This window comes from Haemorhous mexicanus, chromosome Z, assembly GCF_027477595.1.
Source record: "Haemorhous mexicanus isolate bHaeMex1 chromosome Z, bHaeMex1.pri, whole genome shotgun sequence".
Classification (NCBI taxonomy): Eukaryota; Metazoa; Chordata; class Aves; order Passeriformes; family Fringillidae; genus Haemorhous; species Haemorhous mexicanus.
Window position 1 is genome coordinate 29,931,880 of NC_082381.1, and position 15,412 is coordinate 29,947,291.

General features: G+C 46.9%; 1 long non-coding RNA gene across 2 annotated transcripts; it reads right to left on the bottom strand.

Moving 5' to 3' along the window:
- Positions 1–1,034: 1,034 nt before the first annotated feature.
- Positions 1,035–14,631, bottom strand: LOC132342027 (uncharacterized). 2 transcript variants are annotated; one of them, XR_009490372.1, is made up of 6 exons: positions 14,468–14,631; positions 12,618–12,944; positions 10,621–10,869; positions 7,348–7,468; positions 5,959–6,215; positions 1,035–2,227 (listed from the first exon to the last, which is right to left on the bottom strand). It is a non-coding gene; the product is annotated as an uncharacterized LOC132342027 (long non-coding RNA). The 2 variants fall into 2 exon arrangements; XR_009490371.1 differs by having other exon boundaries at positions 12,618–14,631.
- Between the last annotated feature and the right edge of the window lie 781 nt (positions 14,632–15,412).

Here is a 15,412-nt window from a genome sequence, read left to right on the forward strand (position 1 = left end):
AGGGTAGACTAATAGGAGTACCTTGAGGGTGGGACCCTTGCCCCTGAGCCAATCACTCGACGCTCCAGCTAGAAGTTTCTAGAGGGAAGGGAGGGAGCGCTGAGTGACAGACAGGGCACCTGGGAGGGATCAAGGGAAAGATACCTGGGGATTTGGGAGGAGTGGGGATGACGGGCAGTGAGGAGGAGGGCGGAGTGAGTCAAGCCTGAAGTACAGCAAACTGAGGGGAACATTCCAACACACAAACTGAGGGGGAACAGAACAAACCAGCACAACACCCACAACACCCACTCAGGCGTTCCCCCACGCTGGTCTCTCCTCTTTGGGGTCTCCTGTGTGGGATACACCCGGTCTGGGCTGCCGGAGGTTCTGGAATTCCAGAGTTTCCCCTTCCCTGGACTCCCCAGTTTGGTGTCAGAGCGACTCCAGGGTCTCGCCTGTCGGGGTCCCTGTTTCAGGGCTCTGGGTTACCCATGGGTCCCCTTGTCCATGCTCCCAGTATCTCCAGGCTGCCAGAGTTCCCCCCTCTTTGGGGCCACTTTTCAGGGTCCCGGGGTTCCCTCCTATCCGGACACCTCCCTGCAGGCTGCCGAGTGTCCCTCTGTGTCCCTCGAGTACCACCACTCTCCGCTCTCCCAAGCCCGGCCCCGCTGGTACTGGTGATCCCCACGTGGCTCTGGGCAGACAATGCAGGACCTGTCCAGGCACTCCAGTCCCCTCTGCAGGGGGACCCCGCATCCCAGCACCCCCCGCCGGGGCTCTGCTGGCAGCCAGCACAGGGCACCAGCCAAAATTCTGCCGTCTCGGAGCTGCCAAGCGCTCCCTGGGCCGCCCAGAAGTTGGCTCTGGTGGCTCCTGGGCAAAGGCGGCGGCTCCGGCCTTGGGCAACCACAGCTCACCCAGGGCCTCCTGTTTCACTTCTATCAGAATATTATCTACCACGTTTTACTGTGTGGAAGAAAAGAGAGTTAAAGTAGTATAATCAAACAAACATAACAACACTTTTTTTTTAATAAGAAAATGAGGTAATGTCATGAACTGGAAATAATAATTCTGTTTTATCCCACACTTTCTAGAATTCCCTGTTGCCAGCAACTGTTTATTGATTTGCTTTAGGAACTTATAGCAGAACCACAGTCCAGCAAGGAGGGCAATTTCCTGAAGGCATATGGCTCTCAGTCCTCATGGTGGGCATGCAGAATGGGGAGGAGGAGGAGGAGGAGAATGTAACTTGTGATGAACTTTATGACAATGAACACCAGTATGACCTGCCTGGGTGTTGTGGTGGTGGTAGCAAATCGAGAACCACTTAATGAGGAAAGCCAAAGCTAGTCAAAGCATTTTCAGCTAAATGCAATTTACATAACAGGATGATAAATACAAACAAAGATCACAATCCTTCTGCTTACTTTCTTTTTTTTCCTCCTAACTTTCCTTGGGGAAATCTTTGGGGATATTTCAGGATAATGAATCCAGGCTAATTCAGGCCAGTTCCTGTGTTTGGGGTACTCCGATGAAATCTTTGGCAAGAAAAATGTCTATGTCCTTCTGGTGGATGGAATAAAAAGAAATACTAAAACCCAGCTGGTAAGGACAGGGTGTTCCTTTCTGGCAGTCTCTGTGAAACAGAGTCAAACTGGCTCATCCCAAGCAGGGTTTTCACTCAATGGATCACAGGTCCCTGCAGAGGTGTCCGTGTGAGTGGCTCCTTGGAGTACCATGTGCTTGGTGGGCATCCATCAAGTCAGTCAAAGGAGAATGTGAGATGACTCACAGGGACAGATGAAGGTGCCCGTTTTGGGATGAAATTAAACATTCCTGCAACTTTCTTGCCTGTTGTCTGGGTTGTGGATGGCTGTACAGGCAGATCTGCCAGTCTTTGTCCAGGGAGCCTCCCAGGCTGCAAGGAGCTGCCCTAAATTCCTTTGTGGAGAGGGCAGGCAGAAGCTTTGCTGAGCAGAGGCTGCCCAGCAAGTGCAGTGTGACTGCAGGATCCAGCAGAAGCAAGGCAGAAGAAGAGGAGGCAACGTGGGCACAAGTTGATTGAACAGCAGCACTTTTTAGCACTTACTGCCTCAACCCTTAATTGAGGGATTCAGCCTCCTGTGTCAGAGAGAAGATAGTCCCTAATCAGCCCTGTCTTGGGACTGGGAGGCTTCTCACAGCCCTTGTGGGACCTTGCCAGGAGTGGAGGCTGGACCTTCACAGACTAGGAAGAACCTTTACCCTGTGAAATTGAAAACTGTGATCAAATAAAGGAGGAAGCCTATAGGAATCACCTCTACCAAGCCCCCTGAGATTTTTGTTAAAGCTGTATTCATGTTTATAGCTAAATGGCATGGGGCTAATAGCTCCTCACACTTTACCATTCTGGTAGAGACTTCATGTTTCTCTAAGTGCTTTTTATTGCCTGCACTGATACAGAAATAAAGCAATTCAAATGCATGACAAAGACATAATTGCCTTCTTTTCCTCATGTGATAGTTGAGGATCTGAGACACAAAGGGTGACAAGGCAGAAGAACTTTGATGGGAAAAAAAGATGTGGGAAGACTTCTCTCACATCTCTTTTGTCCATTTGCACAAAAAACCCCCTACAGGGTTTTAGGTTTCTTGCAAATATTCTTCTGTTCTTCTTAAGAAGACTAAGCATATTTAAGGGTCTTTTTTAGAAATGCAAAGATTATAGATTTTAAATTAATTAATGCAGTGTATCATTAATCAAGTCTTCTTGAAAAGCTTTAATTTAACTAGAAAGGTCTGTTGGATTTTGTTGTGGTTTTAAAATTAAACAATTTCTTCCTAATGCCTTTAATAGTTGAGAATATTGCTCACAAAGGAATAAGATCTTGAGCAATCTTTAACTCTGTAAGTTTGCCTCAACTGACAGGATATGAATATTAAATTCACAGAATATCCACAAGGTTGATGTTTCAATTACAACTTAATGAGAACTTAAAAATACCTTGCACTAAATGATCTTAAATTCCTAAATCATTAGTAAATGTTCATAAGCACCGTTCCTATGTTTTCACTGCGTCTTATTCCTGGAAAAGAATGAGAAAAGCAGAGAAGCACAGGCCAGCCGGCAACTCCTAAATATCAAGTGTCTTCTACACTTGCTGAATTTTAGAGCTGGGATACTGCTAAATAATAAAAAATTTAATCACAAAGAATGTTTTTAACATCAGATGCCTGTTGAAAAAAAAAAAGAAGAAAAAAACAGTCTCATATTCTGATGAGTGTGTTATCCTGGAGAATGCACAGTAAACAGGTTTCAGCATGTGTGAGAGAGAGGGGGCTGTACATTTTCATTGTGGTTCCTAACTACAAATTCCTTTTTTGTTTGCTTGTTTGTTTGAATTTTAATACTTCACTGGACAGCGCCAAACCTGTTGTGTCTGCTTTGTCTGCAGGAAGAGGAAGGAGCAGATGGAGTGGTTTGTCTGTGATAAACCATCGCTGCAGAGCCTCTGATCTCACAGTAACAGGCAAACCACTAGATGTAAGGAAAGGCAGCCTGATACACAGACTCACAGAGATGCAAACCAGCGTCTTCCAAGACCTCAGCTGAAATATCAGGGAAAAAACCCCAGCTGAAGCCATGACTATACTAAATGTTGTGCTGCAGAGCACTGCAAAAGGAGCAGCCCTCCACAGTAGGGATCGCCACCTCTGCAGAGGGTGATTTGCTCTGTGCTTGACTCTCACCATCTGGGAGTGGCAGCACTTGGAGGCACAGTTCTCCATCCCCATATTAGAGAGACTTTTGGTTCAGGGGCTTCAGTTTGCAGGAGTCTTTGCTAAAAATCATTGAATGGAGAAGGATAATTAATTCTTCTGATGGAAGCCTCTAGTGATGGCCCACTGAGATGGGCAGAAAAAACCCAGAATCAGCAGGTCTGTGTTTAATTTTAAATGCCCTCCTCTGTTTGTAATAAACCTGACACTGATTTCCCAAGGTGAGCACTCAATGCTGCCTTCTCCCAGTCATCTCACTTATTGATGAGTGAGTTTCTCTTACAAGGGCTGTCGTGCGCTTGCTGCTTACCCCTGCTACTGTGTCCCTGACAAACCAGGCTACAGCTCCTCTTCCATTAACTTCCAGAAAAAAAATTAAATACAGAAAGAGCAATTTTTGTCTAATTGTAACTTTGGGAGTATTTTTTCACCATTTGTACCATGGTTTATTGTAGCCATACTTCGCTGTTACTGACAAATAGCAAAATTCCCAGGAAATTTGACATGGTGCAACTCCCTGTAATGGCTGGAAGCTCATCCTCACCTCTTTTTCACACGTATTTCTGCAATGATTGCTTTTTTTAATTTTGAAAAAAAGGCATTTGCATGTATTTTGCAATGCAAAATACAGAGATGTCCCACATCCTTGCAGCTAATTATCAGCAGCTAAACATCGAGGTTATGAATAATTCCAGCTTGGCCTTGCTCTAGTATTTCTCACTTCTAGAACAAATTTGGAACAAATATGGAACAAATTTTCCCTTATAAATTCATGGTTTTTTTGTTAAAGCCTGACTCACCAATACTTCACCATTTTGCAAATACCACCCAAGCAAAGCTCACTGAGAAACCACCCATGCTCGTGAAGGAGCCTGAAACACACCAAGTTTCTGGGCCTTTCCAACTGATTACCTGGGGCAGAGGGTATGTGTGCGTATTACTACCCTCTGGTCCAAGATGGTACCCAGGAAAAAACATAAAACCATACCTAGGCACTGCAAACAGTACAAAAGGTGACAAGAATTCTCCTGAGTCAAACACAAAACCTCTTCAAAACCAAACCAGTTCTGCCTGGAGACGAAGATGTCGCCGAATACCCACAAACAGAAGAACAGACCGCCCCACCATGCGACAGCAGACAAAACAGAAAGCTGAATAACATTCTGCTGCATCAAACCATAGATAGCCTGAACATAAAAGTGTTCTCTGAATTATATGTTGTTACCCCTTTTCTACCTCAAAAAACCCCTATTATCCCCTTTTCCTAACTCTTTTTCAAAACCCCTTAACCTTATCCCCCTCCCTTAGCTTAGAAAATAAAAAAAGGGGGGAGGAAGGGAAGGAACAGAGAAAAGAACAAGGGAGTAAACCCTCCCCTCCCATCACAAAGATAACAAATTTTTCTTATATTCCCTATCAGAAGCCCCATTCCTGTCCAAAGATGAAAAATATCTCTGTTGGTGCTGTCCTCACTGCTGCCTGGATGTTCTTCACCATACTACGTGCCTTCGGCTGGATTAGCCCACAGCCTAGCCAAAATGTTTGGGTAACCTTAGCAAAGACACTAAAACAGGATAACATGTGCTTATCCATGGGAAGCATTGATAACCCACTTTCTACACGTCTAGTAGGAATTCCCTTTGTAGCAGATGATTGGCCTGTCTATAACTCAGAGCTCCTCCACACCACAGGTAAGAGAGCCAACCTGGCAGATACTTGGGACAAATGGACAAAAATACTGCCCAATGCTCTGGAGGAACCCCAAAAATTGGACCTGTTGGGGTCCTCCAAGGCCACATACTGCGTCAAATTTTACTTTAGTCGCCCAAAAAAACAATTGGTCAGAAATTGACCAGATAAAAAACACATACCGAAAAGACAAATCACCAATTAACAAAGCTTATAACTATCCCAACTGGTGTAATTACACTGCTTGTGTGATCTCTGTGTCCTCTCTTCACCCCGAAGTATACCCAAGGGAACGTTTCTCATCTGTGGTGACCGAGTATGGGCTGCTATCCCCTCCTGACTCCAGGGAGGTCCCTGTACCCTTGGAAAACTTTCTACCCTCACGCCAAATATCAGCCTGTTGCATAATTGGACAAAAGAAAGTGAATTAAAACACCACAAAATGTCCTACACTGAATTTGATGAAAATTGTGATCCCAAATTATACGACTGGAACAAACCAAAAAAGATTGCTGTCTCCTATTCTTACCATGGGGAGCTGCAGCTAAACTCCTTGGTGAAATAAATCACCTCGGGTGCTGGCTCAGAAAACAAGCTAATGCTACATCTGCTGCCCAGAGCGATCTCTTAAAGGAAGAAGAAATCACAAGACATGCGTGGCTCCAAAACCGAGCTGCAATTGACTTCCTGCTGCTTGCCCACGGACACGGCTGTGAAGACTTCGAAGGGATGTGCTGCTTCAATCTCTCTTCACACTCGGAATCCATCCACGCAAACATCCAGAAACTGAAAGAACACGTGAAGGACGTGAAAGTAGAAAAAACTCCAGACTGGGTCAATGACCTTTTCGGTCAATGGGGATTGACAGGAGGGGTTGCATCTTTGGTTAAAGGAATGTTGTGGATTCTCCTTGTAGTTGTTATTGTATTAGCTATGTTCTCATGCCTTGTTAACTGTTTCAAAAGAACTATAGGGAACATCTTTTTTCTAAAAACAGAAAGTGAAGTTGTAGCAGGCCCAGGCCTTGCTAAAGCTCCATGGAGGGCTGAGGCCTAAAGAGAGGAAAAGCCAAGTCATGGTGAAAAGGCCAGAAGCCCCTCTCTTTCACCTTTCTTATCTCTCTGTGAGCCCATAGGTTACTTCTCCTTAACCCCTGCTATTGGACAATTTCTGATCCCTTCTAGCCCTATATAATGGGCTGCTTTAGCCCATTCTGGTTAGAAGAGCCACCGCTGGAACCCTTCACAGACCCCCCAATAAACCATCGCTGTGAAATGCCAGGACGTTTCTTCTCCTCTCTTTGCGTCTGCCTGACCGGTCAGCCATGGCCCACCAGGGCACCTTAGCAAGCAAAAGAGCTGAAACCATAAAAGAGCTGAATAATCACTAAGAGCTGATACCACTTAGGCCTGCTAAGGTTGCCTGCGGCTAAGGGCAGCTTGGGTATTCAGACATTCAGTCTCCAAAGGACTGTGCTATCCGGCCCATGCTAGGCTGCCCGGGGGCAGATCTGCCCAGCCGGCTACCGGTATAAGCTGCCACAAAGAAGCCCAGCCTTGTTCTTTTCTCTGTGCTGACAGACAGACCTCAATCCTCACTAAAAGGGCTGAAGCTGAGGGGTGCTGGGAACTGAGATATGAACCAATTTGGGACACCTGAGTTGGTGACACAGCTCCCACAAGATCAGGTTTATTCCCTGCTCTCTTGCCACAGCAGAGGACTCAGTGTCACAGCCTCTAGAGAAGCGTGGAGGGCAGGGCTCAGGCAGAGTGTGCCAGTGCAGGATTTGAACTAAAGGCACCAGGAAGCACCAAGCCTGCAGACAGGAACTCAACTCTTCTCATCTCCCTTCCTGCCAGAGGCAGGCTCAGAGCAGCCATCTCACACCTCTCTAAACCAATTGGGGCTCTGTCCTTACCAAGCTCCTCGGACTCCTGGGAATTCTTCCCGCAGCTTTCAGTGCCAGGCAAAGTTCTCTCTGCTGCAGCTCTGTCCACAGGCTTCCCTCCTGAAGACTCAGGGGCAACATGAACATTCCCCTTGAAAGAGAAACAGAAAGGAAGAAACCATTCTCACCACTTACACAAAACACCTGGTCCAACAACTCCACGGCTCACACTCTTAATCCCTTGCTCCTAACAAGAACTCTGCGCCCTAAAGTGCCACGGGGAGACCGGTTTTCTTCTCCATCTGTGGGAGGAAAACCCTGGGCCAGTGCTGGCAGGACACCAGAGGGACGAAGAGGGTGCCCTTGCCCAACAGTGCTACCCCTCAGTCCACCTTCCGCCCAGTCCCAGATGTATATTCTCTGCTCACCAGGGTAGAAGGAGGTGACTCAACCTCAGATAGTTCCAATGAGTTTATTGTAGGATCCAAGGTGCAGGAAAAGTTAAAGAGAAAAGGTGGTGGACTGAAAAGAGCAGGGAGACAACTGTGAAGGAGGGCAGTGGGGAGAAAATCCAACTGTTGAGGGAGGGTCCAGGGTATATAAATGCATATGGGTGGGAGGGGTCACAATACAAACGATCCAATGGGAGAAGGTACAGGAGGAGGGGCAAGTATGAGGTGATGGAGAACAGTCCAACAGGGAATGAGGAGGGGATGGTTTCAAGGGAACAACCAATGAAGGATCGAAGAACAGAGAATGTTCTAGATAGGGGTGTGTACAACACTTGTCATTTTCATATATGTGTCGTGGTGTGAGAGGAAATGAGTTTTTTTGGGATGGTGTAGTCAGACCAATGGGTGTTCAGATTTTAATATTGGCACCTGGTTTGTCCACTGAGGGCATGGATACGCCTCTGAGAACACAGGGGGTTTAAAAGCTGTGAACTCCAGGGGAAATTCTCTTTGTGTTCCGGTCCTGGAAGAGAACAAACCTTCCCCCTGCCCAGCTCCAAGCTGGCCGGGGGCGGGCGGGGTGGGGTGGGGAGGCCATGCGGCCAGAGGTAAGCCAGGCCTGGGACAGAAGCGAGATTCGAAGGGTGGAAGAGCACTGTGAGGCTTCGTGCAGCCATCCCCCATCCCCCACCATTTCCCCCTCTCCGGAGAGAGAGAGAGGGAGAGAACCTGTGCCTGTGATAGCACGGCCGGCGTGAAGGAGAAGGGGGGGTGCCCGGCAGGGCAGCCAGCCGTGGGAGTTCTGGACAGGCAGAGCCTGGGACTTTCAACCCTTCTTGTGGATGATGGAAACCTGCCAAATGCTGATCTTCCTGGAGTTAGTGAAAGGCGTTGAGAGAGGCTCAGAAGAATCCTAGGCGGGAGGAGATGATGGAGTGGCATTTGGCTGGACTTTTCTGGTATAGTCATGGCAGAACCACTTGTGTTCCTGTGACACAGAGACTGCATTCTAGGGGTAGGCAATGGCTCAGAGCCAGGAGAGTGCGGTAATGTGAAGGTGTGTGAACAGAGACGACGGGTGAGGAGGGTGGTGGTGGTGGTGCCCTCCGTCTTCAGAGAAGAAGAAGAGGAAGATGATCTCTGTTCAAGAGACCCCTCAGCCCAGGGGGTGAAATTTGGGGGGGGGGGGGGGGGGGGGGCGGGACAGGTGTCCCAAAGGAGAGAGACTGTGCTCTTTTTGGAACTGGACAAAGCATCCTTAAAGGGAAAAACTCTAGAAGCAACTCTGGTCCATGTGCAGTGGTGGAAGCACTGGACATGGAAGGAAGAGGTCACGATGGCAAATGTTCTCCGGGCAGTGCCACACGTGACACGGAAACACAAGAAGTTTCAACTGTTTTCTGGGGAAGTCTGTGGTGCAAGAGGGACTCCTCTCTTCTCAAAGAATTGAGAATTGATTATCTAAAGGGTAGTGATGGACTGAGAGTGGGTGATCTAAGGGGTGGTAGCTGGATTGGAAATTCAGTGGGGGGAGGAGGAGGAAATTTAGAAGGTTTTCATCCTGTGTTCTGTGTGTTTCTCTTGTAGTTTTAGGTTAATAAAGTTTTTTTTCCTTTCATTCTTAAGTTGGAGCCTGCTCTGCTCTGTCTCTGATCACATCTCACAGTAGATACCAGGGAAAGATGTATTCTCATGGGGGCACTGGCATTGCGCCAGGCTCAAACCATGACAACATGTTAGCATAACAGTTGTAGAGAACTATGGGAAATTACTACAGCAACTCAGTCTAACTTAAACAACAGAACTCTCCTACGGCATCCCCATGCCAATTCTCCCACACCCATCACTCACATCTCCCCCTTCTTTGTTTATTAAGTAGATGGTTCTCCAGGATTTTTCAATTGCTCTTTTGAAGCAACCTATTGCTGTCATTATCATAAAGATGACGATTAAGAACCGGAGTAGATTTTTTTACAATTGGAATGAACCACCCGGGAAGGCCCCATTGGCTGAGAGTTTTGTCTACTATATTGATAGCTTTGTCTCTGTTAGTAGGTTTTGGACTTGAGTTTGTATTTGTTCAATGTTTGCATGGACGGAGGTGCTTTTTGACGTTAAAGCAGCATAGGCCATCAAAATCTTTACAACTGTGACTATGTGAGAGGAGAAGGAAATCAATGGCTGCCCTGTTTTGAAATGTGGCATGCCTGGTGCTTTCTTCTTCTTCTAAATCTGACAATGCAGCGGAGCTGCGTTGGCTTGTTGGCTGAGCCAACACCCCAAGTGGGAAATCCTGCCTAAAGCTTTCGCAGCTGCCACCCACGGGAGGAAGACAGATACTGCAATTCTTTTACTTTGACTCCAGTAATAAATTTTGTTATCACAATTTGAGTCAAATGGTGTATATGATCTTCATTTCCTTGTCATTTGCTTCTCTTTTTGCCAATTAACAATTTGAGTTTTATTTGGGGTGAGGACAGTCAATTGGCCAAGGCTGCAAGGACCCCCTTGGGTTTTTTATGAGATCCCTGCCCACACTCTGTCACCACAGATAAGGAATACTCCTTGCGGGAATACCCTGGTAACATCACTGGACTTGGATGGTGTTTTAGCTGTATAATTGCACCACAAGGCCAAATTTTATTTTTTATTGTGTGGTGTAACGTCTTTCTGAATTGTTTTTGCAGTACTGTAGAATCATGCCAGTCTTGTGTCTTTTGTTTATAATAAAATCTAATGCAGTATGTTGCTGGAGTGGAGCCCAAGAGATCTAATTCTTGTAGTTCCTGCGTGGCATGTGGGAGGATCCTTGTCCAGTTGTCCCATGTATCTACCGGATTCGGTTCCTTACCTGCATATAGATATTCATTTGATGACAGAGGCATCCTCACCAGACACGTCGACAAAGGGTTGTCTACCGCTCCCACTGACATGCATAAATTGTCTTGTTTTAGAGTCTTCACCAACATCAACCATATGTTTTCAGCAGGTTGTTGCACCATCCACGCATCTGCTGTGAGGTGATGGTACCAGATGACGATTGCTACACACAGCACTCTCAGGGGTATCTCTGATCCCTGGGCGTACATGCTGGAATTTTCTGCATTAAATAATAAAAACATAATGATGTTATTTTCTTGCACTCTCCCCTTCCTCATGCCCCCCTTTCCTGTTAATAACTGAAAATGAGGCTAGAATTGCAGTTTATGGGAAAGGTATGAGGGAAAATGGATACGGATGGCTGGGGAGGAAAGAAGGGGTTCTGCAATCATGTTTGATAGGGGAAAGTATCTTGCTGTGATGAGGGTTCGAGCAATGATGTTTGGTGCTTTCATCTTTTTCTTCTCACACTTCCAGGCGAAAGCATCTGTGGTAATGGTAGTTTGTTGATCTGAAGCACGGTATTCTTTTTTGGGGATGTGTGGTGGGTCAGCATCGAGGTATGGCTTAATAAATCATCTGGGAATCCATCATGGCCCTGTATCTGTTGAAATACAACCATACTCTTGCCCCCAGGTTTTAAGTGGGAATGGGCCTTTAATTTGATGGGACTCAGGGTCTCACATAAGTACTGGAGGGCGTTCTTTCAAATGGGTGAAGGTACTGTCATGAAAATGCTGGAGGATGGGAGGGTTCAGCTCCTTCTGGGAACAGTGTAAAAAATTGTGCACATATAGTGCTTTACACAAACATTGTTGAGGAGATACTAGCAGTGTTGGCCCAGAATGTAAATCTAACAATCTCTTTATTTCTTTATGAGTACGTTCTATTATTGACTGTCCTTGAGGGTTATGGGGAATGCCAGTGGAATGGGTGATTCCCCAAGTGGATACAAAGTTTTGAAAAGTTTTAGATGTATAACACGGGCCATTATCTCTTTTAATCTTTTTTGGGGTTCACAGGGTGGCAAAGGCCATATAAAAATGTTTTATCACGTCTTTGGATTTTCCACCCGCATGCAATGATGCGAATACAGCACCTGAAAATGTATCAACTGATACATGCATATATTTCAACCTTCCAAACGCCAGGTAATGGGTTACATCAGACTGCCACAGTTCAAGTGCTTCCAAGCCTCTGGGGTTGACACCTGCCACAACGGATGGCAACGCACGTGACTGGCATATTGGGCAAGTGGCTACAATGCCACAAGCTTTTTCATGAGTTAATTTAAACTGTCACGCTGGAGCTGGGGCATTTTGATGACAAAACATGTGGCTCATTTGAGTTTGTTTAAAGGTCTCTGGTAGGTTCGGTGTTGCAACTGAATTTATGACTATCATTGCCAGCGCATCTGCTCTCCTATTTCCTTCTATTAAGAAAACAGGCATGTGAGCGTGGGATCTCACATGCAGGATATGATGCGGCTGCTCTCATTGAGAAATGAGCCAGATTAATTCTGAGAGCAAGCGGAATAAATCTGGATTCTGGACATGTTTGAGCATAGAGTGTTCTGCTCTTTCAGCTATCCCAGCAATGTATGCCGAATCCGTTACTAAATTAAGAGGTTGTTGGAATTTCCGGAACACCCTCACGACTGCAAATAATTCTGCAGTCGGGGGAGAACCTGCATCAAGTTAGACATCCGACTGCCGTTTCTGTGTTTTCAGATCTTTCCGGATAAATACCGATTTGTGGGATCTGCCAGACCTGTTGGTAAACACTGTGAAAGCCTCTTTAATAGGATATAAAACTCCTTTTGAGTGGGGAAAAGCTTATTACCCATGCTTTCCACACACTCAACCTTCCCTTCTCTGAAGTATAACATGAACGAAAAGCAAACAGACACACGTGGGGTACCCGAAGTATTCAAGGTACAAAGGCAGCCCACAGCTGCAAAGCACTTACCACATGAAGAAACCACGGGTGATCAGAAATTGCTTCAGAGAGGCTGGTGAGATGCCTGTGATTTGCAGGAATGTGGAGACCTCTTCAATCAGGTCGCTGTGGAGACTCACAATCCCTCCGGTTGTCACATGTTCTGAGAAGAAAGGGCTTCCAAACAATGAAAGCGACTCACTCCTCGGAGTCGGCTCCGAACGGTGCAAAATCCTCAGAGACCAGGCATCACAGATGCAATGGAATCCAAGGGACACTCTTTGGGACGATGAGGATGACACCCAGGGTCCCTGTTTGGGCGCCAACTGAGGCAGGGAGACCGGTTTTCTTCTCCGTCTGCGGGAGGAAAACTCTGGGCCAGTGCTGGCAGGACACCAGAGGGACAAAGAGGGTGCCTTTGCCCAACAGCGCTACCCCTCAGCCCACCTTCCACCCAGTCCCAGATGTATATTCTCTGCTCACCAGGGTAGAAGGAGGTGACTCAACCTCAGATAGTTCCAATGAGTTTAACTTTTCCTGCACCTTTCAACTTTTCCAAGGTGCAGAAAAAGTTAAAGAGAAAAGGTGGTGGACTGAAAGGAGCAGGGAGACAACTGTGAAGGAGGGCAGTGGGGAGAGAATCCAACTGCTGAGGGAGGGTCCAGGGTATATAAATGCATATGGGTGGGAGGGGTCACAATACAAATGATCCAATGGGAGAAGGTACAGGAGGAGGGGCAAGTATGAGGTAATGGAGAACAGTCCAATGGGGAATGAGGAGGGAGTGGTTTCAAGGCAACAACCAATTGGAGATCGAAGAACAGAGAATGTTCTAGATAGGGGTGTGTACAACACTTGTCATTTTCATACATGTTAGCATACCAGTTGTAGAGAACTATGGGAAATTACTACAGCAACTCAGTCTAACTTCAACAACAGAACTCTCCTATGGCATCCCCGTGCCAATTCTCCCACACACATCACCCATGCCAAAGCACTTCAGAATTCTTCTCTGAATAGTCAAAAATATTTGACTTCTAAAACATAGTCCAAAAGCTGTCAAAGCTGACAGTGTTGAATGTGGGGGTAACACTGAACACATGGAATGGCTGCTAAGGAAGGAGTCCTGCCAGCTCCTGGCACAGGGATGTGCTCCTCCCTCCACAGCCCTGAGCACAGCAGTCTCATCCAGGCTGCAGCTTGGCAGGGACAGTGTGGGAGCACACATCTCTTCCCACAGAGATGCCCAAGAGCAAGGAGACTGAGCTCTGGAACATGGACAGCAAGACTGGCCAGTTTGCCCAGCTGAGGATTTCCCAGAAGGAAACTGCAGTGCAGGCACCAGCTTACTGAGAGGACAAGAAAGCTGCAGCTCCAGCCCAGCCCCAGCCACGGCTCTGGGAGCGCCTACAGGCACGGCAGGGCTCACACAGCAGCAGCAGCTGCAGCCCAGCCCTTGCTTTGCCTTGGCCTTCCCACCCAAAGAGGCACAGCCCACATCTGCTGCTGGAACAGAGGCACCTCTGGCATGCCCCTCCCTGCACGGGACACTTGGCCTTCCGTGCCCGTTCTCCAAACACTCTTCTTTCCCATCAAACAAAGCCTCTTAGAACCTACAAAGCTTCCCCCTCCTCACCACAAATGCCCCTGCACCAGGGATTCTTCCCAGGAAAACAAGCACCCAAACTTGGCCATCACCTTTCAACCTCATTTAAGGACTATCATCTTTTTTCATTTCTTCTTCTTGTGAAAATCTTCCAGCAAGCAAATCCTCCCCTGTCCATTCCCAGCTGAACTCAAGAAGCTTTTCCTTCTCAGCCATGCAACAACATTCACAAGCTCTCAGTCCAGTCCCTTTCTTCCCTGTCCAATGCAGTTACCTGAGCAGAGGGAGCAAACATCTCTTCCAGTGTCTCAAGCACCATATCAAGATCTGGCAGCAGCAATTCCTCTTCCCCAGGACTATTCCACAGCCAGCTGGGGGCTGTCCATGCTGCAAAACCTGTGCTGCCAGCTGGAGTGCTGGGGGCTGAAGTGTCTGGGGTGGCTGCAAGAATCCAAACACATTGGTCAGGCTCACCGATGTGTCTTTGGGACGCAGAGCTCTAGTGCTGCCTTGGATCAAACATCACAGGAAGCACACAGCAACCTCAGTTCCAGAAATGTGTTCTGACTTCCCGGGGGATTGGAAGGAAAATGTATTTATTCTAAATAATGTGTATGTATATGATAATACGGATTGTAAAATTGGTCTACACTTACACAAAACCACCTTATAATCACAGCCTTTCCTATCTCCCCAGTGGCTTTTGGATTTGGTGGCTTCTCACTTTCTCATCACAAGAGACCACAGAAAGTGGATTCACCCAGGAAGAGCCCAGATCTGCAGACATGCATGCTAAACTTTAACTATGAGTTTATTGTATAAAGCAGCCTTGTGGGTGAGGCTGTATTCTGCACCTGCAATTGTTCTGGGGCACACAGAGCTCACTGAAATTTAATAGCATTAGTGGAAGGAGAGACAATCTGTAAACATCTGCAGTATTCTATCAGGGTCCTGGTCTGGCTTCATTCAAAGAAATATGGGAGTTCCCCTGACACTGAGCAGTTGTGGACAAATGGTTTTCACCTTGCCCTTGTACCCCTACAGAGAGGCTGTCTGGAAAATGCCTAGAACACCCTCCAAATCCACAGCAAGGACAGGAAAAGCTGGCAGAAATTGTTTTTATTTCCACAGTTCCCCTTCCTAGTACACTTGACACCCTCTACTTATTTTCACTTGAGATGTACTCATGACAGATCACTGTGGGAAAATACTTCAAAGG